Genomic DNA, 25,859 nt, shown 5'->3' with positions numbered 1-25,859 from the left:
CTCTCGGCCTCCCCTGGCTCCTCTTTCCCTCCTACCTGCTCTTAGACCCTTCCCTTTTTTAGTGCCCTCCCTCTAGATCTCTTTCCCAACAGACCACACTGTGAAATTAAAATCTATTTTCAAATATTTGTTTTAAAAGAAGGCTCCTGATTGCTAGTCTCTACTCTCTCTCTCTCTCTCTTTTTAAATATTTATTTATTCATTCATTCATGAGAAACACAGAGAGATGCAGGGACAGAGGCAGAGGGAGAAGCAGGCTCCCTGCAGGGAGCCCAATGTGGGACTTGATCACAGGAACCTAGGATGTGGCTCAGGATGACCTGAGCCAAAGGCAGACAGACACTCAACCACTGAGCCATCCAGGCGCCCTAGTCTCTACTCTTAACATGGGTGCATTTCACCTTACCTAATGGCCACCCCATGGCCTCCCCACTCAGATCACCAGATGCATAAAGCTGCCTGTATCTGGCGTTACTTTCTGAGCTTTGTGTTGGGGGCAGCAGGTGGGGTGAAGGATAGAGGACAGGAGGGGAGGTGGAGCTGGCTTCCAGTTCTAGAAGGAAGACCCGAAGGTCCCCCCCTAACTCAGGCATTAACGGGTAAAGAGGGAGGGCTAAAATGCCAGCGATCCCCAAAACGTACTCCAAAAATGCAAATAATCTGGAGAGGGCAAGAAAGACACCAAGTGTCTGTCCTGATTAAGGCATTCACCCAATTTATTTTCCTTCCTCCGTGCCCACTGACTCCAGAGAGGGTGCTGAGAGAACCAGGAATTCTGGAAGCCAGGCAGTCAGCACAGAGGGATGGACAGGCTCAGCCCTCTGGGAGCTGTCATGGGCTATTTCCAGCTCAGAGCCTGGGTGTGGGGCAAGGAGGAGACAGCCGAGGGAGGAGCCACCAAAGACTAAAGTTTGCTAGAGCCTGGCCTGGGGCCTGCCTGAGCACCTGATTACAGGTGAGGGGCTGGAGACACCTAGGCAGCCCGGATTTCTGTCCATGGGGCCCCACACTGAAGGCCACTCAAAGGCCTGGGCTGCCCATCCTTGGGTTCTCTGGAGGTGTTGCTCCCCGAGAAATCCCCATGGGGGGGGCCTCAGGAGCCCTTGATGGAAGGCTGGAGCAGCACAAGAGATGTTTGGATTTGGCCATAATTATTGCGATAACAATTTAATCATTTAAAAACACTATCTTGTGTTGCTCTAATGAAAAGAGAGGCTCTGTTCCATATTGTTTGTGCCATCTGTGAGCAATTTTCACATTAGCCTCTTAGAATGGCAAAGCAGAGGCCCCATAGTGATGTAGAGGGGTAGAGTGAGGAGGAGGGGGCGGGGGGAGTGGGGGAAGGGGGATACGGGAGGAGGGGAGAGGGCGGAGAGGAGGGGAGGGGAAGGGGTCCAGGGGGAGGGGCAGGACAAGCTGAAGCCCAGAAAGGAAGGGAAAGGCCTGTTGCCAGAACCAGCCACACACCACCATCCCAGGGCCAAGGGTGAGCCAGTGAATGCAGATCTGGCCCTGCCTTTGGGGTATTTCACAGTCAAATGGGGTAGAAGCTCCTAAAATCTTCGGGAAGGGCCAGGAAAGGCAGACTGGCCTGGTACAGTGATTTTCAAGCTGTGGGTCCCTGAAACCATGTAAATAGATTGCAATCCGTATATTTTTTTAATGAAATAGAATGAATTGTGTCACAAAGAAATACTGCTCACTACAGCAATCAATCAGGGCAAACAGGGCAACCAGGACAAATGCCAGGTCAGAGGCAAGGAAAACCCAGGGAAGCCTGGGACAGCCTGTGCCGGATAGCAAGGAATTGCTTCCAGACTATCTAGGTGGAATCCAATTTTTTTTTTTAATTTTGTAAATTTTTAATTGATCTTTTTAAAATCCCAGTATAATGAACACACAGTGTTATATGAGTTCGGGGTCCTAGCTAATGAGCCAGGGGTTGACCAGAAAGATCCCCCTGGCTGAGGATGGGACAATTTGAGCGTCAGGAAGAAGAGTGAGGATAACTGATGGAAATATACTGAATCATTCACAAATCCATAACTGTAGTGGGATAAAAGGTGGTCCCCCAAAACCTAGGCTCACGTCCTAATCCTTGGAACCTGGGATACTACCTTATATGGCAAATGGTTTGATTCAGTTAAAGATCTTGAAGGGAAAGCTTCCCCTGGGATTCAGGTGGGCCCTGAATGTAATCACCCGTATCCGTATGATACAGACACGCAGGGGAGGATGTGGCCTTGCAGGCAGGATTGGAGAGAGATCGCCGAAAGCCAGTGATGGCCTGAAGCCCCCAGAAGCTGGGAGAGGCATGGAACAGATTCTCCCCGAGAGCCTTTGGAAGGAGCCCAGTTCTGACAACACCTTGGTTTTGGACACCCAGGCTCTAGAACTGTGACAGAACAAACTTGTGCTGTTTTAAGCCATGCAGATTGTGGTCATTTGTTACGGCAGCCACAAGAAACTAGTGCAATAATGATACCCAAAAAAAGAGAAAGCCAAGAGCGATGAAGACAGAACTGTCAGAGCACACAGACACCGTAGCTCAGTTTGATACCACATCTATCTATCTGTGGGTCATCGGGGTTGGGCTCCGAAACGTATTTCTTGCTGTGGATCGTGTTCAGAAAGATTGAAAAACTGGCCCAGTGGCTGAGATCCTGAGCTTTGGAGTCAAAGTGCAGACAAGCAACTCACTTCTGCTCCCGACAGGCCTCAGGCAAGTCACTTGACCCTCTCCAAACCTCTCATCCTGCGCTACAGAATAAGGTTCCTGTGAAGATTACATGAAATCAAGCACCTCCCACAGAGCCCACCACGTACTGCATCCTCAAGGAATGTTAGTAGTCGCGTATTTGTTGTCATGGTTAATAATAATAATACCAGACAGACGGGGAGACGGGCACAAGCATACCCCATGCCATGTTAATTATCACATAGGCTCTTTGCTGCTCCAGCTGTGAAGCCTCTAGGGAAGGCTGAACTGTAAAGGGAACGGACTACAATCATGCCAGCAAGTCCCTTCATTTCAGCAAGGGGGAAACTGAGACTGACCCAAATGGGATTGGATCTTAGTCTCTGAACACCAGGCCAAGGCAAAGGCACACCAACTCCAACTCCTCATAACCTCTCATTTGCCCTTAGGACACCATGGCCACCACTCCTATGGGCCTCTTTGCAGCCCAAGCCTTTGTCCCACAACCGGGGCCCTAGATAAGCCTCCTTTGTGTCCAACCCACAGGAAATCCTGTAGATGCAAAGCCCATTGATTATCTGGGAGAGGGCTTCTGTGCCAATGAGCTTTCCTTGCACTGAACAAACTCACAATATCCTATGATTACCTGTTCAAATGATTCCAATATTTCTCCCTGACAGCTCCAAGTGCCTGATTCCCTGATCCTGTCTAGCAGGAGTGCCTGCAGGCGTCCAAGCAGCCAGCTAACTGGAGACAACAGGATGGAGTGTGGGAAAGGCCTGACTGGGGAGAGGATTCTCAGATCATCTGCCCATCCTCCCCAGACACACCATGTAGCCCCTGCAGCATTCCTGACCTCAGCCGGGACTCCAAGGGATTGTGTTCCTTTCCTAGCTGCCAGGGACTTTGGGCCAGGCAGGCTGTGTAGACTGCTCCCTGGCATCAATCAGCCAAAGAGACTTCACCCCAATCTGCGGCAATGGGGACAAGGCTAAAAGAGTCCTCTTTCTCAGCACTGAACTACCTGGCCCTGAAATAATGGCCGAGGATACAGGTTTTGGGGTTGGGCAGACTTGGGTTTGGAATTCGAGCTTTTCCACTTACTGGTTGTATGATCTTAGGCAAGTGATTTAACTTGTCCAGGCCTCGTTTGTAAAAGAGGGGTAATGAGGTCTATTTCACTGGGCTGTTGCAAGGATTAAGGAGATCGTGCTTGTAAAGGGTTTAGCACAATGCTTGGCACATGCCTAGTAAATGGGGGTTGGTAGAAGGGGAGACCTAGTGGTGGTGGCTGCTGTGGCAATAATTATACTATAATACTTGGCACATGGCAAGAGCTAAATAGACACTAACTGAACAAATTGAACAAGAAGTTTTCCACAGGGCTGGGAACGTCTGCATTAAATGCTTTCCCCTCCCAAATGAACCATTATTCCTTTGAATCATCTAGTCATCCAACAATTATTAAGCACTGCTATAAACTAAATGCATCCCCCTAAAACTCATATGTTGGAACCTCAACCCTCAATGACATGGTATTAGGAAGGGGGAGAAGTTCGAGGGGTGATGAGGTCATGAGAGTGGAGCCCTTGTGAATGGGATTAGAGCCATAACTGAGGCTCCAGAGAGCTCCCTCACCCCTTCCACCATGTGAGATAGTAGTGAAAAGATGGCTATGCTGAACTTGCTGCCGCCTTGACCTTGGACTGCCAGCCTCCAGAACTGGGAGGAATAAATGCCTGTTGTTTATAAGCCACCCGGTCTATGGTATTTTGTTTTGGCAGCCCAAACACACTACAGCGTGCACCTAGGGGGTGTCAGGTGCTGAGCTAGGTCTGGGAATACAGTAGAGAACAAGGTAGACAGAGTACTGCTTTCACAGAACCACAGCTTATTGTGGTTCTAGGCCTTAGCTGGTTAGGGGGGAAAGGCCATTTTGAAAATCTGATTGAAAGTTTCAGCCTCTCTTCTGGAAAAACACGTATCACTACCTATACATACCATTTTATCAACATTGGGGTTCAGAGAAGGTGGTCCATGAAAGTCTCTGTCCTACATGAACCTTCTGCTCCAGCCACACCTGTCTGCTACCACCCCTGGACTGCCCCCTGAGCAATCTTGCAGAGGCCAAGAGGAGTCTTCATGAACCCCAGAGCCTGATAAAAACAGCTTGATGCGGAGAGGGTACTGGGATCACTAATACAGGTAATCACAGTGTATCACAGGCTTGTTCAGAGCAAGAGAAGCTCACTGGTTCACTGCCTGATGCAGAGGGGTATCTGGTAAAATCCAAGCAGCCCAACCCTATATGTCTGTAATCTGTCTGCTTCCTCAAAGTATCCACTTGGCTTTACCTGCTGGTCTTGGGTTCTCTGAGCACCCTTGGGAGGGGATCAGTGGCTCATGCTTATCCATCTCCAGTCCTCCTCCTGCCCACCCAAGGATCTGCCTCCCTTCCTGCACACAGGCCAGAGCTGCCCACTGTTCCCAGGTGGGCAGGACCTAGCCTCATTCCCCACTCCATTCCCCAGCTCATCCAAGCTGGGCAGGGACCTGATCCTGCCATCAGGCCTTTGCTTACGCAGTTTCCCTAGAGAGGAATCTCACCCCACTGTCTCTCCCTCACCCTGGTAAATCCTGGGGAATACCCACGGATATCCCAGTCCATGGCACTCTCTCCTCTTCTGTATACATCTTCCAGGGGTGCCGGGAACATATGCACATGTCCTGTCTCTGCCCATAGGAGCTAAGCTGCTTGAGGAAAGAGTCCTTGTCTGATCTACCTTGGAATCCCCCAGAGCCTAACCCAGCACCAGGCCCCTAACAGGCACTCAGTTGATGATGCTTTCTTTTTGGGGACAGCAGAGACTACAGGGGCAAGCTGGGGGGCTGATGAAGACACTCAGGCATGCTAGCTGAGCCCAGTGTCCTCAGTCTGAGGCAGCACGGGCGCCAACCTCCAATTCCATCCACCCTGGCTGAACAGCTTAGGGTCAAATCTTCTGGAACAAAGTAGCCAGCTTCCATCTGATGAGACAGAGAGCTCATAACGGCTCCTTGAGGGCCATGTCTGTCAGAGCCAATTTGAAAGAACAATCTAATGGGCTTTTGCTCAGGACCCCCCTTATGAAAGCTCTGTTCTCCAGCACTGTCTTTATGACTGAGCTCTGGTTAAGCTGTACCTGGGGATCCCTCAGTGAAGGGACTACTGACCCAGAAGCCCAGCGGGTACAATCCATCATATCCTGGTCCATTCCACCAGCCCTTCTGCTCCTGGGGCTGGCCCAGATTCCAGGGGCTCAAATCTGGCTGCGTCCACAGCACTTCTGCACGAGCACACTATGTATGCGCAGATCTCCCCATTTTCCCTCTGCCCCTTATCCCCATAAAGATCGATGGCCAGCAGTTTTTTAAAGCTCCTAGGACAGGCAGGATCCAAGGTCTCTGGGACTGTTCAAAGGCTCCTAGGTGCTTGAACTGTCAGCTGGCAGACAGCTGTGACCCAAGGGAGACCCGTGCCTGAAATCAGCTATTAACCCACCTCCCTCTGTGTACCCATCACATTCTAGGTCTCCACGACTCCTGGGATCTGAGCACTAGAAGGGATACCAGATTCCATTACTTATCACCTGAAGAAAAGAGGACCAGAGGAGTACAAGGACACATAAGCAATTAGTGGGATTTAAATCAAGATCTCCTACTCCAGGGCTCCTCAGCTGTATGATTCAGACGAAAACTGAGCACCCTATTAAAGAGGACCCTGGGGTCCCCTGTCCGTGAGTTATAATCACGAAGCCTGATGGCAAAGTCACTGTAGCAGGCCCTGGGGGCAGAGAGTGCCAGCCAGACCCAACAGGTAGAATGTGTTACTGAGAGGTCCCCATGGGCTCCCTGGGACAAAGGGAGTGACAAGCAGAAGCTGGCAAGGCTGGGCCTCCTTGAATGGAGGAGAGAGCTGAGCCCGGGCAGCTGCCAGGCCCTGCCAGGCAGAGATAAATTCATCAAAGGCCAGAGGCTGGGCCATTCCTGGGAGCCCAGTTTAAAGGCAGCTGCCATCCCTCTGGGTGCAGGTACCCATCGATCCATAATGCAGGGAGTAATAGACTTTTGGACGAATTCTATCTCATTCGGGTATCTGCACAAGGAGGCTCACAGAAGTGGCCCACTCAACCCGTTCAGCACATGGGCATGCCTGCTGGCATACACCAGCTCCCAGAGCCAAAGATGAGGTGAGGGAGCTGTGCGGGGCGGGACGAAGGGCCTGGTCAGAGTCCCAGGTCTGCCTCTTCCAAGCTGCGTGAACTGGGGCAAATCAGCCAACCGCTGCACCTCAGTCATCTCAAATGGAAAATAAGCATCACAAGACCTGTTTCATGGAATACCATGAGTACCAAGATGAGTTATGCAGGAAAATACTTAGCACGGTGTCGGGCACACAGTCGACAAATGATTACTTGTTTGCAGTTTTAATAAGTCAGATCACTGCCAGGCTCTTCGTAGGGAACAAACATTGTAGAAACACTCCTAAATCTAGAGGACAGCTGGCATCTACGAGTGAGTGGGTTATGGCCACAGGAGCTACCCTCACCCCATGGACCAAGCACAGGTCTGGTCTGCAGCTAGGTTTGGAATGGCCAAGAGAAGCCGTCGGGCCCTACCCACCGCACCTCACATTCAGCAACCCAAGGGCTTCCAGCTGCAGGCACCTGCAGCTCACCTGAGAACTTTCTGGTCTCTGGAGCCCACACAACCCATGGACACAGGCGGGGCCAAGTGCTACAATGTGCAGTCAGTGGCCAACAGGATACCCTGCCCATTGCTCTGCTCTCTCACTAATAGACCCAGTGGACTGGGCGCTGGTTGCCCACGGTGATAACCTATAACCTACCTTATTGTCTTCTTTCTCTTTACTAGCTTGTTTCTCAAGCAAATGAGTATTTTCCTGGTATCACCTTGCAAGTAAATATCCACACTTACATCTTTGTGCCAAGTCCGCTTCTAGGGAAGCAAGTCCAACACAGGGTGTGGGCCAGGCCCTATAGTGATGACGGTCTATTCTCATCACCTAGCAGAGGGAAGGAGGAAAGAAGGAAGAAGGAAGCTAGCAAGGATGTGGGCAGAGGCTTCTTAAGGAGAGGAGGATGAAACAGAAGAGAGGGTGAACCCACCAGTAACTTAAGACCAAAACTGAACCCTGGAAGAAAAGGCTGTCCACCACCGAGTCAAAGCAGAACAGAGCGTTCATGGATTTCCCCAATTTCAGGCTACAGCAGGGCTGGCAACATTGCCAAAAGGATTCATCAGCCAATTCTTAAATTCTCCAGACATCGCGAGATGGTAAGTGGGGAGGCATGCAGAGAGCCCACTCCGGACCAGGCTCTGAGATCATTTGCTTGGGCTACATAGATGAGCATTCAGGACTTAGGAGCTTCTTGTCCCCAAACCTGAGGTCACCTCCAAATCAAGGATAGAATCACAGAATCTCTGCGAAGGAAAGACCTGAAAGGCATCTCCCCCCAATCCCATCTGATACATTATTCTACATCCATCATTTCTCCTGCACCCTCAAGGTGAGCATAAACAATACGTACACACACACACACACACACACACACACACACAGACACACATACAAACGTGTGTGCATGCAAATGCACATGTGCATATTCTCTCTCTCTCTCTCTCTCTGGGCTTCCCTGCACTCCTGGTCCCTTTCTCCGGTGCTATTTGCCTTGTATATTCCATTCACACATTAGCCCTACAAAGATTAAGAGGATTAGCTCTTACAGAGGGCTTTGTATCTCCAAAGCTCTTACCAACACTAGCTAATTAAACAGACATAGTCCCCTTTCCCTTGGCTGTCGTGTATGGAAAGTGTAAGACATGAGTTAATGAGACCCGGGTTCTAGTCTCAGGTGGGGAACCGCATCTCCTTCTACAAAATGCAGAGAAATATAGGCATTCCTGAGATACTGCAGGTTTGGTTCCAGACCACCACAGTACAGCGAATATTGCAATAAAACAAGCCAAGTGAACTCTTTGGTTTCCCAGTCCCTATAAAAGTCATGTTTACACTATACTGTGGTCTGTTAAAGGACACAATAGCATTACATCTAAAAGACAATGTACATACCTAAATTTTAAAAAAATATGGTTAACACTGTTTTAGCAATAAAGTAATCTGAGCTTTCAGGGAGCTGTAATCACTGATCACATAAATAAATGGAGTAGTAATAAAAAATGTGTAATATTCTGGAGAATTACCAAAATGAGACATAGAGACACAAAGTGAGCAAATGCTGTTGGAAAAACAGCACCACTAGACTTGCTCCATGCAGGGTTGTCACAAACCTTCAATTTGCAAAAAAACAAAAATAAAAATAGGGATACTGGGTGGTTCAGCGGTTGAGCATCTGCCTGCAGCTCAGGGCATGATCCTGGAGTCCTAGTATCCAGTCCTACATCGAGCTCCCCTAGGGGAGCCTGCTTTTCCCTCTGCCTATGTCTTTGCCTCTCTCTGCATGTCTTTCACGAATAAATAAATAAAATATTTTAAAAATAAATAAATAAAGATAAATAAAATTTCAGTATCTGCAACGTGCAATAAAGTGCACAGTAAAACAAGGTGTGCCTGTAGTTACTACGACACCTCGCACAAGAGAGGAAGAAACAAGAGGCAGTAGGTGACGAAGCTGAGGCCAGGCAGCTAGGAAGCGGCTGGGCTTGGCTGCACACTTAGGTCTCTCCAGCTTCCAGAGCCCACGCTCTTAACCACGACTCCATACAGAGAGCAGTTATCACTCCCGTGATTCTCACACTTCAACATGACCTAGCAGAGACCAGTCCTTCTGGCCTCAAATGCGTTTACCCCAGCATCCCTGCCACTCACACACAGAGCTCTACTTCCTAGGTGCGTGACGGTTTTGAACTGTTTTCCTGGCACAGACACTCTGGTTCACATGGTGTGATCACAGCCCCTCCGCTCCCCCCAGACTCTGAGTTGTCAATGGTCAGGTCTCTTTCCCCATGCCCACAAGAGCCCCTAGCACAGGACTCCACGCAGAGGGGCAGCTCAGATCCATGGGGTGTGGTCTCCGCCTGGCCCACAGAAGAGCAGAGATGCCCTCTTTCTTTCACAGATGTCACAGCGAAAGCTTCGACCCCAGTCACCCTCCACCGCTACGCAGCTCAATTAACCAAGTCGTTAATGAGGGATACATTTACAGCTTCTATTGTCAAGTCTAATAATTCCCTTTAACTGAGATCTTTTGCTTTCATTAATGTAATCAGTGCCTATCAGGAAATGATCAAAAAAAACCTCTTAGGATTTTCACCCGTCATTTTGATTCCCACATGCCATATGTTTCATCAATGGGACTCAGGCTCAGTCAATTCTTTCAAATGCTGTTACTCCTTAACAAGGCTAATAAGATTTTTTTTCCCTTCAAAAGTCTTAATGGGATAGAGAATTTGAAGAAATCAATGAGTAACTAATTACCCATTAGACATTATTTGCTTAGTACTGTGAAGACACAGAAATGTCTCAAAAGATCCTTGTTTTCTGAGAGCTTAGAACCCTGGATGAGTAAGAAAATTAGCATAACAAAAACATGAGGTAACAGGTGGATGGGCTCCTGTACCAGAAATACACTAAGATTCATTCATTCATTCAGTGAAATACCATTTAGATGATACTCATAGTAGAGTCTACTACAGAGAGACACCCCGATGGTTCAAAGTGGTGAAAGGTATCCAGTAGGAATAGAGATGGGGTATATCCTCAAAGAGCCTGGAGGAAATAGGCTTTGTAAGCAAGTGAGTAGAGGACAAGTAAAATGATAAGTACGTCAGGAGAAGAATGAGCCAAGTACCCTGGGAGTAGTTCAGAAAAGAGGGAATTAGTAGGGAAGCAGCAAGATTGAAATCATGACTAGCCATGCAGAGAGAGGTAAGCTGAGTCTCAGGTTCCCCATCACTATGAGGGGATTCTGTAACCCCAAAAGCACACTCCCTGCATAGCATGAAAGAACATATGATTAATCTTGGAAAAAGAGAAACTGGTATGTTTGTGCCCGCTGGCTTCATTCCACACTGTGCTCACCAGACCTGGACTTAGATCACTCATTCATTCATTGAACGTTTGCCAAAGGATGATAACTGAGGATGCCAGAGAGAACGGGGCCCAGGCTGTGCCCTCACGGAGTTTAGAGTCAGGTGGGGAGAAGACAAGCACACCCCAGTGACAATACAGATGGATAAATGTTTGAACCACACACGAGAGTGAAAAATCCAGACTCAGGTGGTGGGTGGCAAGGTGACGGGCCCAGTGGCCATGACTCAGCTGCATCCCGATGCACAGGTAGCAGGTGGGTGTTCAGGCTACAGCCACGAAAGTAAATGACGATGACGACGGTACCAAGAATTATGACGCACCATCAGTACCATCAGTTCGGGAGGGCCTCTCCTTCATGGCAGAAACTGTACTTGGTATTTCACTCACACCCTTGCACACGTACACACGGACACATCAATTCTAATCACGTTTGAGTGTGTCTGCTTGGGATACAAGCGATCCTTACAACCGCACTACATCTTAAATATCATTAGCCCATTGGATAAATGGGAGAGACATGAAATGACTTTCTCACGGCCCTATAGCCAGCAAGCGGTCATGCTGAGCTTCAAATCCATCCCTGTTCCATCTTCTGTCCCACACTTTGGAACTTGGGTGGGGCGAGTGGCGGGGAAGGTCAGGAATGAATTCCTCCCTGGCCTCCAGGACCACTGAGAGGTCCACAGGTTCACGCAGTGCACTGTGGTCTAGCATCCCGGAGGGGCAACCAAGGGGGGTCAGCCCTCTCCCGGCTCTGCCTCAAGCTATGCATCACTTCCAGGGTCGACTATGAAATAGGGACGAGAAGCCCTTTCAAGACTTCTGCTCTGACACTCTCCAACACTGGCTCTCATCTGAGAGGCCTGACAGAGGCATCAACAAAGATCAACGAGTGTCCCATCATCGTGTCTCATGTGGGCCAACCTGTGACTCAGCAAGGATTCCCCATCCAGGGGAGGAGACCTCCTCAGAGGATGGGGCTGGGCGGGGGGAGGCAAATCCCCAAAGTCCCTGAAGCTCAAGAGGCCTCAGGGGTTCCTAGCTCCCTCAGCATCCCTCACGCCACCCTCTCCAAAGTGGTGCTGTCTGAAGATAGCACCCCGTCTGTTTGCTCCCTCAAAGACCTAGAGTCCACTCCATGAGCCACGAAGAACATGCCACACTGTCTTCTGGGCAGGCTGCTCGGAAGGACGGTGTTCTCCACCATCTGGTCCCCACTGACCCCAGGTCCCTGCCTGCCAAGCTTCTGCCCTCCACTTCAGCTCCTGGGCCAGGTGAGAGACAGGTGGGAGGAACAGCTCACTAGCAGGACCCATCCTGCCAGAAAGCTGTCCCTCCACCCACTCCCTCCCGCACACACACACAGCAACAGCGTGTTTTCTCAGGCTTAAGGGGCTGGGATCCAGGAGTGCTACACACAAGAATAAACAATCTCATCTCCAAGTGTATATTTTGTCTTCATTATGCCACCGTGAAGGTGTTAATATACAACTTACAACATATTAATCACCCCTCTAACTTCCAAATGCTAAATGCATCATTAACATTCATGTTTTCTTCAATTACTTGGCTGTTCTGGGGGAGGGGAGCAGTCAGCTGCCTCCTAAATCCATCTCCTGTGGACGGCTCAGAGGTCATAAAAGGCAGCCTGGGCCTCCCCATCAGTACTGGAGAGGGGAGGTCCTGCTCCCGAGGCCATCAGGGCAGCTGTCTGGCCCAAATGCAGGCTGGTCATGAAAAAAAAAAAAAAGCAGCTAAAGCCAAGAAGTGAAAGGAAGAAATCCAAAGAGGGAGGAGAAGGCATGGGGTAGGGAGAGAGAGACACATGGAGGAACTGAATCCACAGAGTCTAACCACCTGGTATAACCATAAATGAGAGGACTGTGGCTCAGAGAGGGTGAGTGACATGCCCAGATCACACAGCAGGTTAGAGGAAAGAGGAAAGAAGGAGTAGAAAAAACGGAGTGTGAAAGAGGACAAGGCGAGAGGAGGGCAAGGTGGCAGGAGGCAGGTCTGTAAAGTATAAAAAGGGCAAAAAAAAAGAAAAAGCAGAGAAGGACAAAGGATGAGTGAAGGAGGGAGGACATCTGAGCCAGCTAACCCAGAGCTGACTCCAATGTCACCTCCAACTGCTCAGCACCAAATCCCCAGGGCAGGCGATGGCTGGGCAAGGGGGTGATCTGGGACAGACCGGGCTTAAGAGGGAGAGAGGAGCTGGGGTTGGGTCTTTGACCCAGGCCTCCAAAATGTAGCCAGGCTAAATATGGCACACAATTAAAATGTCATTACCCCACAATGGTGCTGTCCAAACTTCCCTCGGAATTTGTTACAGGCACTGGTGGTTACAAAATCAATCCGCTATTGTCCTTCAGCAAATCAGATTCCATAATCTCCTTGCCAGTGGGTTGCAGACCAGCCCGGAATTGAAGAGGGAAGAGACAAAAGGGCTCCTGCTGGCAGGTCACTTTTTTGTCTACAGGCTGCCAGCCAGCCAGGCCCGTCCACCTTGAGGTTGGAAGCATCCAAGGTCAGCACGCTGGCACCTGCAGGAGGGTACAAGTGGGGGCTCGGAGCCCAGCGAGCAGAGAAGCAGGGGCAGGAGGCGGCAGGATAAGCTTCGGTGGACGCCGTCCTGGGCCATCCAAAGACACGGGCCCCGACGGTCATTGTGACCGTGGTTAAAACCCCACGCAGGTCAGCACACCCCACGCAGTGCTTTGAGATCAGCCTCACAACTTAGGAGGTGGGCGAGGTGGGCATCGCTCCACACTGAGCCTCAGAGGGGTCAGGAGCACGGCCAAGGTCACCCTCTCGGGAGGGGGAGGGCGGCCACTCTGTGTGCTGATGACAATGGCAGTGAGCCCGGGAACACAGACACCCCCCTGCTCCAGCAGAGCGGGCGGGCTCCTCGCAGGGTGGGCTCCCTGAGGAGTGGGAGCAGTGGGGCGGCCCTGGGGGCCACCGCAAACAGGCCCTGCTCAGCTTGGCGACTTGGAGCCCCGTGGAATCTTCCTTGCAAGCTGCCACCCATCGGTCTCCTCTGGTCTCAGCCCACTGCTACATTCCAGGGCAGGACCCAGGACACACGAAGCCGCCTCCCCTCTCTCCAGTCTCGCACACCAGTTCCAGAATAATCTAAAATGCCACGTTGACCTTACCACTGCCTTGCTCGTGAACCTCACACAGCGGCCTCTGCTCTTAGCTCCTGCTCCCGCTGCCCCATTGAAAGTGCTCCCCCGAGAGGCCTCGTGAGCCCCTCACTGCCAGATGGGTGCCTCCCATCCCACCTTACTGCACCTTCTCTCAGCAGCTCCTGTCACCTCCAACCACCTCCTTCCTGGAAACTGCCTCCCTGGGTTCCTGCAGTCTCATTGGCTTCTGTTTGTCCTTCTACGTCTCTGGTTACGCCTCAAGTGGCTTTCCGGCTTTCTCCCTTAGATTGCTCCATAAGATGTCCCGGCGTTTCATTGCATTTGTATCTTTGGGGTAAATCCCCAACAGTGCAATTGCTGGGTCGTAGGGCAGGTATATTTTTAACTGTTTGAGGAACCTCCACACAGTTTTCCAGAGTGGCTGCACCAGTTCACATGTATACAATGGAATATTACTCAGCCATTAGAAATGACAAATACCCACCATTTGCTTCAACGTGGATGGAACTGGAGGGTATTATGCTGAGTGAAGTAAGTCAGTCGGAGAAGGACAAACATTATATGTTCTCATTCATTTGGGGAATATAAATAATAGTGAAAGGGAAAATAAGGGAAGGGAGAAGAAATGTGTGGGAAATATCAGAAAGGGAGACAGAACGTAAAGACTGCTAACTCTGGGAAACGAACTAGGGGTGGTAGAAGGGGAGGAGGGCGGGGGGTGGGAGTGAATGGGTGACGGGCACTGGGTGTTATTCTGTATGTTAGTAAATTGAACACCAATAAAAAAAAAAAAAAAAAAAAAAGATTGCTCCATAAATTCTTGCGTTCCCTGACTCTTAGTCACCTTTCCTCTTACCCCTTATGTGACTGTGACTTCATCTGAGTCCATGGCTTTGGCTGCATCTCTACCTAAACGAAGCCCAAATCTGGGTCTCGAGCCCACATCCCGCTCCTGGATTCCAGATCCCATTATCATAGCTGCTGGCATCAATTAGATGCTTCCCTGTGACACCCCAAACTCAACGTGTCCAAACTGAACTAGTCATCCCCCTTTCTGCCCCCAAAAGACTACTCCTCCCAAATTCTCTTTCTGAATGGTATCACCAGCCAACCAGTTGTCCCAGGAATCATTGTTGACTCACCCCTCCCGCTTACCCACCACATAGATGTTGGCAGTGCCCTGCCTGCATCCCCTGGCAAGTGCCAGCCTCATACTACAAGTACCTGGACTTCCTGTCTGAAGGCTTCCCTCCTGCAGACCACAGTACTGGGGAGTTCAACACAGACATGACTCTCAGCCAATGCCATGGAGGAACTGGATGATGAGGACCCCAGCTTCCTGGCCCATCTAGGAGGATACATTAGAGTTGCATTTCCCCGCTGTCTCTCTGAGACCCCAATGGGATTGAACCCGTGTGTCTGTAGCAGTACCCTGCTCTTTAATATTCCCTGCATTGGCTCCCTTCCCTATCTCGCTTTGCCTTCATCACCTCTCTCAAACAAACCTCTTACAACCTAAATCCTGGTCTCAGGGTCCACTCTTGGGGGAACTCAACCTAACTGCCCACCCAATCCTAGCTCAGTCACCAATGTCAAGCTCATTTCCTACATGTCTCAAAGACCTACCCTGCTCCTGCACCTGATTCCATCTTCATCATTTCCCACCTAGACTACAGACCCAGCCTCCTGACTGGCCTGTCCTGAACCATCTCCAATTACACATCTGATCATGGCATTCTCTTGCCTGAAATACCTGAGTGGAGACCACTGTCTCTAGGATACAGCCCATTTCCTTTATTCTCATGGCTTCAGAGACTCTTCATGATCGTCACCTCTGTCCACATTCAAGCTTCATCGGCTCTTCCCTGAACCCCACAACCCAGCCATGAAGAGCTCCCAGCTCAGGCACAGGCTGGTCCACCCCTCCCTGGCTTGGCTTTGTCCTCCCTGGTACCTTCTGCACACTTACTGAGTCCCACACCATGCTCATGGATCACTCCTTTTATGAAGTCTTTCCCACTGCGCATCACCTCCCCATGCTTCCCACGAGAGAACTCCAGGCCTTCCTCTCCACGCTCACGGTCCCCATGACATGCTTCTCTTGGATACCTGTGGCACTCTTGTGAATGGCCTGAATGGCAAATACACCTTTCTCTTTGAAGGTGAGGCAACAGTTTATCTTTTGGTTTTTTAAGATTTTATTTATTTATTCATGAGAGACACAGAGAGAGAGGTAGAGACATAGGCAGAGGCAGAGGCAGGACTCAATCCCAGGACCCCAGGATCACAACCTGAGACAAAGGCAGATGCTCAACCACTGAGCTACCCAGGAGCCCCACAGTTTATCATCTTAAAATGCACACAGCTTAGCTCAGTACCTGACACTTCATAGGTGCTCAGTCAATGGTAGTTGCAAGCATAAGACCCGGAATGGGTAAAAAGAATGAACCTACAGCCTCATTCCCCTTAGGATCTGCCACTGGCTTGGCCACTTGATGTAGGATCTGGAGATGTCTGGCAGAGACCTTGCCCTTCGTCAAATGTTTACAGTGCTATGTAAATAACCTTTCCTGGAGATGATAAATGTGGCCTTTCTGCCCTGGGCCCGTGAAGGTCCATGCCAAGTGGGCTGGCAGTTTGGCTGCTTAAGTGAGACACCGAGGAATATGGATCTTCGGGGGAGAGGTGGGAAAGGGGATATAATAAAACACTGTACGAGGACAAATCTGGGCCCCATGCCATGAAAAATGTGAGTCTGTCCTTGACTTCAGTGGCAAATGAGGCGTGAAAACATATCAAAATGTGATATTCAATATATGGATGTATTTAATATTTTATGAGACTGGAAATCGGTTACCGAAGGTTTGAACGATAAATCAAGCACAGAGCAGATGAACTTTTTCAAGTGTCTGCACCTGATATGTGCCATTCCCCAGGAGGAAAAGAAGGAAGAAAGAGAGGAAATGAGGGTAAGATTGAAGGGCCTAGAGACTCTGGAAGGTGAGACTCAAGAGACCCCTGGACACACTTGTTTGAAGCCAGCCCCCACCTCGCCCTGCACATTCTGTGCCGGCTATCTACAAGCCTTCTGCACCTCCTTGTCTAAAGAACTTTATTCATCCTCCAAAATCCAGCAACTTCCTTGGGAATTCTCTCTAGGCAGCTTCCCCTGGCCCTTGTAACCTCTCATCCCAGACCCACAGAAAGTAGAGCATGTGTCGCTTTGTGCACCGTGTGATGGCTGGGGGCTTTACACGCCTGCCTCCCTACCACACTCAAAGCTCTCTGGTGATCAAGACCAGGTCTCCCTCACTTCAATATCCTTCAGAGCCTGGAACATCCCAGACACAAAGTAGACCCTCCATCTACATGGAATTTGAACTGAAAGAAAGGAAGTTCTTGTACCGAGAACCACAGACTGCAGGCAGCTCTGGAGAACCACTGTGGCTCAGACACTCACCTAAGAACTTGCTGATGGCTTTCACACTGCTCTTTGACATAAACTTCACAAACACCCTGTGCTCTAAGTAGTATTTGTTCCATCCTAACTGGTGAGAAAAATGAGACTCAGAGGGACTTTGTTGCCTATGCCTAACACTATTCTGTGCACTCCTAAAGGACAGAAGGACTGAGCATCCTCCCGCTGTGAGCCCAGAGCCGGGCCTGGCATGGAGCAAGTTTTCAAATATCTGGTGCATGAATGACTACTGATTCCTAGCCTCCCTCAAAAACCCAGATCCTCATTTTGATGTTTAACAGCCCTCATACCCATCTATGCCAGGGGTCATCACTGTCACTTTGGAAAATATTTTTTTTAAGATTTTATTTATTTATTCATGAGAATACACAGAGAAGAAAGAGGAGGGGGGAGAGACACAGGAAGAGGGAGAAGCAGGCTCCATGCAGGGAGCCTGACGCGGGACTCCATCCCAGGTCTCCAGGATCACAACCTGAGCTGAAAGCAGCGCTAAACCACTGAGCCACCCAGGCTGCCCTGGAAAATATTTTTTAAAGATTCTATTTATTTATTTGAGAGAGAGCAAGTGAGCACAAGTAGAGGGAGAGGGAGCAGCAGACTCCCCTCTAAGCAGGGAGCCTCAATCCTGGGACTCTGGGATCATGACCTGAGCCAAAGGCAGACAGATGCTTAACTTAACTGACTGAGCCACCCTGGTGCTTGACTTCAGATATTTTAAAAACTCAAGAGTTCTGGGCCCCACTCCTGGCATTTTCAATTAAGTCCTAGGTGGCCACATACATTTTTTTTTTCCCCTGGCCTATTCTGACAATGAGGCAGATTTGGGTACCACCAATGTGGCCCTCTAAACCTCTCTTCTGAATTTTGACTACATTTTATCCAGCTCAGACATTAGGGCTAATGGAATCTCCTTGGGAGCCCTTCTTGGGACAGGAACTCTTTCTGCTTATTATCACCTTGCCCTGACTTCTTTTTTCTGTGAAATCCTCCCATGTCTTCATTCAGGGCACAGCTCCCTCTGCTCAATGATGACTGTGAGTCTCTCTGACCTTATTCTGACTCCTAGGTCTGGGCATAAACCAGCCAGGGCTGAGCCAGCGTCATTCTGAAATCTGCGTCAGCTGGATAATCAGCTCTTCCCAAAGGATGCTCCCCCTTCCCAGCCGAGATGAAAGATCCCTTTATGGGAGCCTGGGTGGCTCAGTCAGTTGAGTGTCTGCCTTTGGCTCAGGTCATGATCCCAGGGTCCTGGGATCGAGCCCCACATGAGGCTCCTTGCTCAGTAGAGAGCCTGCTTCTCCCTCTCCCTCTCCCTCTCCATCTCCATCTCCTTCTGCCTGCAGCTCCCCCTGCTTGTGCTGTCAAATAAATAAAATCTTTGGGAAAAAAAAAAAAAAGTTCCCTTGATTTAGTTCATCTCTTCCTGAGACTGAGAAGGAAGGGAAAAACTCATGGGGGCACCACCAGCTATGCCAGGGGTCCCAACCTTGGCACCACTGACATCTGGGAGTGGATAATTCTTGAGGAGGCAGTCCTGTGCACTGTACATTTGTAGCAGCATCCTGGCTTCTGCTCACTTGATGCCAGCAGTGCCAACTCCACCCATAACCAAAAATGTCTCCCAACACTGTGAAATGTCCCGGGGGGGGGGCACAAAACTGCCCCCAGATGAGAACCAAGATGCTAAGCTATCAAGGAGCACAGACCTTGAGGCAAAGGACGTCTGAATCCCAACTCAGGCCCTAGCCTGCATGCATTTCTTTGTCTTCAAGATAGGGTCAATGACATCCCTCATGCAGAGTGTTTGAGACAAGTAAATGAGACTGAATTAAATAAATGAACTTGGGTGAACATGCCTAGAACAAATTGGAGAGATTTTTAGAGCAAGTGTGGAAAGCAAATGCCCATACGAATTGGTGTGCAGGTATAACCAGCTCTCAAATGAAAAACAACTAACTAAGGTAAATAAAAAGCTCTGATTTGTAGTGTTTGCCGATTTCTATGGTGTGAGAATACCCAAAATGGCCAATTTCAAACTACCAACCTGATGCTGCTGAATGCAGAATTGGGGCGAGATGTGCAGAATCGCTCTCCTGAGCCAGCCAAGCCAATACAGTAAGTGTGACCCGGGCCGGCAGGTGGCGGGAGGGAAAGGCGGGCCTGTGACCTCCCTGGAGAGTGCCCGCCCTGCTCAAAGGCGTTCAAAGGCGTTTCAAAGCAATGGCATTTCTGGACAAAGCCTGTCGGCCCACAGGACCCAGGCCCCTCAGCCAGTTGTGATCTCTGCTCTGGAGATTCCCCATCAAAATTCATTCCTCACCTTCTTCTTTCTTCTCTTCCACCTTCAGCCTCTGCTATCAGAGCTAGCACTGAACGCTGAACACGGTGGACGTATCTCCAGCATTAACGAGATACTAATGAAAACACAGGAGCGGAGGGGACCCTCACACGCCGTCGGGCCTTCCACCGGGGCAACGAGCTTGGGTGCAGCCCATTCTGTAGTCCAGCCTCCTTTTGTCAAGACTGGACCTGCTCCTTCACTTCTCTGGGCCGATCTATGTAAAGAAAATAATCTCATCTTCACGATGGGCTGTCAATGCCTGCCCCCGAGGGTGGTGATGACACCAGCCTTTGGGAACGTTCTGTAAGAAGCCGAGCCCGTGTCTTCCTTCCTCTTTGGGCAGGTCCCCAAACGGCCACCCACCCATTTCCAGCCCCTGGACAGGGCTGCCAGGCCACGAGGAGCCAGGGGGTGTGAATCAATTCCTACAAAGTTCTATTTTATCCACTAAACTGGCCCCGGGAAGCAAAACCTCTGATGAGCCGAGAATTACAAAATGATATTTTTCACCGTTGTTGTCATTATAAGAGGCCAGAAGTGGGGGATCCATGGCTTGTCAAAGGTAACCAGAAGGAGGGGCCCCTCCGCGTGGAGCTGGCCCCCAGGAGCTCCAGGATCAATACTGTAAGTGGTGCAAGCTGGAAGTTTAAGGAGCCGTCGGATGAAAGAGAAGGATGAGAGCGGATGGAAGCCAGCCCCGAGGTACCTGGCGGGTGACTAGCTGGGTGCTGGGGACCCTGGCAAAATCAAAGGCGACGATCAATGGCCCAGAAAGCTAGAGTTCCATCTCAGTCCTCGGGGCCTGCAGGGGCCTACGGAAGTCGGGGGCCCCGCCAAGCCTGGGGCTCCTCATTTAAAGCAAACACCAACCCCCTCGGCCCTGCTTTGGCAGAAAACAGAATACAGAACCTTGCTCCAGGTTTTCCTTTTTTTTTTTTTTGCTCCAGGTTTTCATCATCTATGCGGCTCCTTTAGCCCATCTCATTAACTCCGGGATGAAGAACGCATCCGGCCCAGCCCCAGCTGTACCCCATTCAGCTGAGTCCCTTCTACCCCAGACTCGCAGCGGGCGGTTTCCTTTCCACTTCCCCCACGCCACGGGCCTGTTTATTCCTTATTTATTTTGTTCATCTCAGCCCCTTTACTTCTGGGAGTGATTCCAACACCAGCAACAACAACAACAAAAAACCACCACCACACACACAATCAATTAAGAAACAAGCTGCTTTGCAAATCGCCAGCAAATGAGAAAAAGCCTCCCCTCCTCACCGAGGCCTCCCTCCCCTCAAACATGGGGATTTGATCTTTAAACAAGAAGCCACTGATGTTCTGTGTGATTCAAAATCAAGTCACTTGCCCTGTCTGGGCCTGAGGTTCTTCTGGTCAAAAATCAGAGAAGCTCAGGAGCTCTCGGCCCTAGGGTCGCGAGCCTCTTTGAGGATGTGAAGAAGAGCTACTGATTTGCCCCCTGCACCAATCTCACTTTCCATATGTAATATGGAACATTCCCTGAAAGGGATCTCCTGCAGCCCCGACTGGAGGAGCAAAATGAAGACGGACACCCCTCCTCAGCTGTCAATAGAAGGACCTGATAAGAACCAGGCAGGCCTTCCAGGGAGACCCTGAGAGTGGAAACTCCAGCTTCCCTGGGTTAGCCTGAGGCACTGCTTCTGGAAGGCTGCCATTCGGGCAAACAAAGCTGATTTGCCATTTGTGTAATTTGCAGGAAAATGCTTTACCTTTTTTTTTTTTAAGACAAAGGGGAAAAAAACACCCTCATAAAACCTTTTACTCTTTTGCTCTAATGGGACCCATAAAGGCTGCCAGTAAAGAAGTATCTCGCCTCACGCCTCACGGGTGCTGAAAGCCAGAGGGGAGGGGAGCGCCTCCGGAGTTCCTCTGAGGGCAGAGCAGGAAGGCTTCAGTGATGTAGCCTCAGGGCCCCCACACTGAGGGGCTCACCTCCCTCTTTTCCTCCTTCCCTCGTAGCAACCTGAGCAACCCATTGCATTTCCAACAGAATCAAAGCTGCCAGAACCATCCAGAACCATCCTCCCTGGAGTCTTCCCACCAGAGGGCATCAGCCTTTGACAGGGGTCAATGGGTGAGTTCCCCCTCTGGAGCATTCCTCCTAGGCCAGGTCCCGGTGCTAGGTGCTCAAGCCCACGCAGGAAAGGATAATATCAAAAAAAAAAAAAAAAAAGCAGTTTAAAGCAACCCCAAAGCATTTTGCCTTTGGGTCACAAGGTCTTGGGGCCTTGACTTGTCCCCAGAGTCCAGACTGACCCAAGAACCTAGAGCTGGGGAAAGGCCCAAGGTGCCCATACTGCCTACTGCCCTGTTCTCTCCTGGCTGGAAGGAGAGTCCCAGAGCAACCTTGAAATGAGGCCCACACCCCAAAAGTACCCAAGGCAGGTTGCCTTGGAACTGGCTCCCACAAATCTCTGATGAAAGCTGTTTCTACTCAGAAAACAGATCACCATGGCCTTGGAAGCACAGAAGGGCAGATGGGGGGCCGGGAATACAAAATCTGAGATGGAGCTGGCAATATACACAGAGACTCCATCACTGCACTGAGGCTCCTGAACCTCTCCCTCCTTCAATGAGCCTAACACTCCCTGGTCTGCAAGTCCCAGGTACTGGGGGTGGGGGGTGAGGGAGATGACATATGTACAATTCAGATGGAGAAACCAGAGCCCACCACGAGCCCTAGAGAAAGCATGAGGCACGCAGTACAGGGCTGTCCCCTCCACCATCCCTGTAGCAACAAGCCATGGAGGAGGGAAGGGCCCGGCCACCAAGTCCAAACATGTACTCCCAGGCATCTGAAGCATCTGGTCCAGAGAAATAAAAAATAATGAATGATAATAGCCAGTTATGAGAATGGGGATAAATTACCACAGGGAGGTTTTGTTTTCTCGTTCTCTGCATGTTAAAAAAGAAAAGAAAAGAAACATCTGTCTGGAACAGCCTTGGTGACACCCTGTCCAGGGACAGAGGATCAGTGAGGTCCCCCATCACCACCACTCCACGCCTTTAGCTTACAGGACTAGGAATCGTGAAACCACCTTCTGAAGAACATTACCCTTTATGATAGATGGCAAAATGATCACAGTTTTCCCATCTCAGGATGCACACCCTTTGTAATAGGGCTCCCCAGCCCTTCCAGGTAGGAGGAGGAGTCTCTTCTCCACCTCTCGAATCTGAACACATACCTATGACCTCCTTTGGCCAGCCAGACATTAGTTAACATAGAAAAACAGGGTTATTATTAGGGCTTCCCTCTTCCACTGCTAGGAACATTTCACTGCCACACGAATGAGTAAAGATAGACATAGGTACAGATGCCCATCCTTCCTCTTTCTACATCTACACCTGCATATAAAATATATGGACGAAGGGGTCCGGGGTAGCCTCCTGGGGAAGGGAGAGACCATATGGCCCTTGCCCCAGCTGAGACTGAGTAAGGCCATCCCAGACCTTGCCTTAGTCCAAACCGGAAGAACCACCGTCCTAACACAGAGCTGTGAAAAACCATAAAGTTGGTTGCTTTAAGCCACTAAGTTTTGGGGAGGTTAGTTATACTGTGGAAGTTAACCACTCTACTCTGCTATCCACTCCCCAGGGCAAGAGCTGGCTGGCTCCCCGGGGGTTAGGGCAGGCAGGACCAGGCAGGCCAGGCAAGTATCCAGGGTAGCCAGTGAGAAACACCACGAACTCAGCACAACAAGGCTGAATTCCAGCCACCATTTTGCCACCTGCTAGTTGTGTGTGACCTTGGGCAGGATCCTGAGCATCTCTCTGAGCTAGCTTCTCATCTGCACAGTGGGACCGGTGGCAATCCCTCGCAAGGACAGAATGAGAAGGAAAACCCCAGACACACAGCAAGTGCTCCATGAATCCTCCTCTCTGTTGGATTCAGCAGACCAGGTGGTCAAGGGGTCTTCCACCCTGATGAAGAAGAGGAGAAAATACAGGTCCCTCTTGGGATGCACGCTCCCTGACCCTGGATCAGCTCAAACTGCCGAGCCAGGCAGGGGCAGGAGGGAGTCTGTCGCCAAAACAGCCACTTGGATCAGTCGCTGAGGCACTTGGTTTTTTAATCTCTCGGAGGAAAGAGACATTTCATCCAACATTCACTGCATCAGCAACTCTGTAAGTAAAATGCAGGAAACACAATGTCTTTATTCATTCCATCAAGCGGTAATTAGGGCCTGGAATAGGAATCTTCGTCGGCAGGCACTGTAGCTCCTAAAAGCCAAGCAGGTTTCTAATTGGGCTGGAGCATGACACTGGGGGGATGGCACAGAGGCCGCTGAGCAGGGACTCCTCCGGAGCCCCAATTGCCCTCTTCCTCTCACATCTTAGGAGAAAAAATTAGCATGCTGCACCGTATCAGGAAATTAGACAAAGTGGGAGCCGCACCAAAGAGGCAAAACACACACAGCCCACAACCAGGAGGACCCCCGCAGATCCCTTAATGTAAACAGGTTGGCAAGGCGCTCCTCAGAAGCAGCCAAGGAAGACGGAGACGCAAGTTTATTTTTGTTGTTTCAAAAGCAGCAGCTAAGGAAACTGCCTCGATGTTACACAGGGATGCTGCTGTCGGCCAAGGGGCTCAGCTGGGGGGCTGGGGGGGTGGTGGCAGGAGCTGGGCTGAGGCAGCACCTGTTGGGTCAAGCCAGGCGAGGAGGGGATGAGGAAGGAGGGAGGTGGCAATCACCAAGCTCCCGCCCTGCTGTGCCTGCTTCACGATCCCCGAGTCCTCTGAAGACCCCCCACTTGGGAAGCATCATCCCCTCATGACAGTGGGAAGGGCCTCAGTCCCGGTCACCCAGAGGGTAAGGAGCAGAACCAGATTGGAACCCAGAAGGAAAGGGGTCAACAACCCTCCAAGGTGAGTCGAGATGCTTCTGGCCACTAGGGACCCCAGGAACAAAGTCACCTCAGGCTGGACTGGCATGGGGTTGGTGTGTTCCCAGCTCTGTGAGAGTAGCCACCGACGAAGCCAGGATCCCGAAGCCCCACCACCCCCACCACCATCCCCCAGCCCAGTATTTATATATAAAGAAGCACCAGGTGAGGGGAGACCTGGATCAAACACAAGCCTAGCAGCTGAAGCCCCTTTTCAGACCCCGCCCCCAAATTACCTCCCTAGCCTGGCCCCTTCTTCACTACATACTACCGATGCCAATGCACATTAACACAGATAGTCATCCTTCCTCTTTGGAAGTAACTCTGTGGGCTCGATTCCCACTCTAGCTGTTCTCCTACTTCATCTCGGAAGCTTTCCCAGCACCCCACATCCTACTCCCCAGGCAGAACTTGCTCATCTGTGCCCCTTTTCCCACACTCACCACATTGTATTATATTTAATGGATAATAAGCTGGTGTCCTTTTCTAGAATGTGAGAATAAAGACAATTTCTTATTCGATTTATTATTGTATCCTGAACACTTGGCACAATGTTTGACACACAGGGGCACTCGGAAATATTAGTCAAAGGAATTGATTCAACAACCAAGTGTTGAGTACTGACTATGAGCTGGGTGTTAGGGATACAGTCATCAGGAAGTGATGAGGCACCCCCTCAAGGAGCTCAGAGTCTTGAAGAGGAGGGCAATTAGGGACCTACGGTCTGGTAAGTGCTTTGGTGGATCGGTAACAGCATCCTGAAGGCACATGATCTGGGGAGGGGAATCCCTGGGAAGAGGTGGCATCTCCTCCAAGACCTCCAGGAGAGTGGGAGTATCTGAGAGAAGGAAGAGCTGTTCCAGGCATATGTGGAGGTCTGGAGGTGAGAGAGACTACAGAACGTTCTACAAACTATCTTATCATAGGTCAGTAGGGCTAGAGTATAAAGCATGAGATGTCACCAAGGAGCAAAGGATAAAGGTGGGGAAAATAGGATAGATCAGGCCATTCCTCCAGTCGTGCAATCAATGAGCACATAGGACCTTCTCTCCATGATGTACTGTGTAAGCTGGCTGGGCCACAGTGCTGTACAAGACATACAGTCGCTGCCCCTACGGAGAAGAAAAAGAGTAAACACAAGAAATACTTTAAAAATGTGGTAG

The 25,859-nt window shown here is 50.3% G+C and overlaps 1 protein-coding gene across 1 annotated transcript in view; it reads right to left on the bottom strand.

Annotated features, from left to right (window-relative positions):
- Positions 1 to 25,859, bottom strand: part of GRIK4 (glutamate ionotropic receptor kainate type subunit 4) — a 382,506-nt gene that overhangs the window by 329,592 nt on the left and 27,055 nt on the right.

This window comes from Canis aureus, chromosome 3 (genome assembly GCF_053574225.1).
Source record: "Canis aureus isolate CA01 chromosome 3, VMU_Caureus_v.1.0, whole genome shotgun sequence".
NCBI classification, from domain to species: domain Eukaryota; kingdom Metazoa; phylum Chordata; class Mammalia; order Carnivora; family Canidae; genus Canis; species Canis aureus.
Note: the sequence above shows the minus strand (reverse complement) of the source record. Positions and strands in the feature narration are given on the sequence as shown.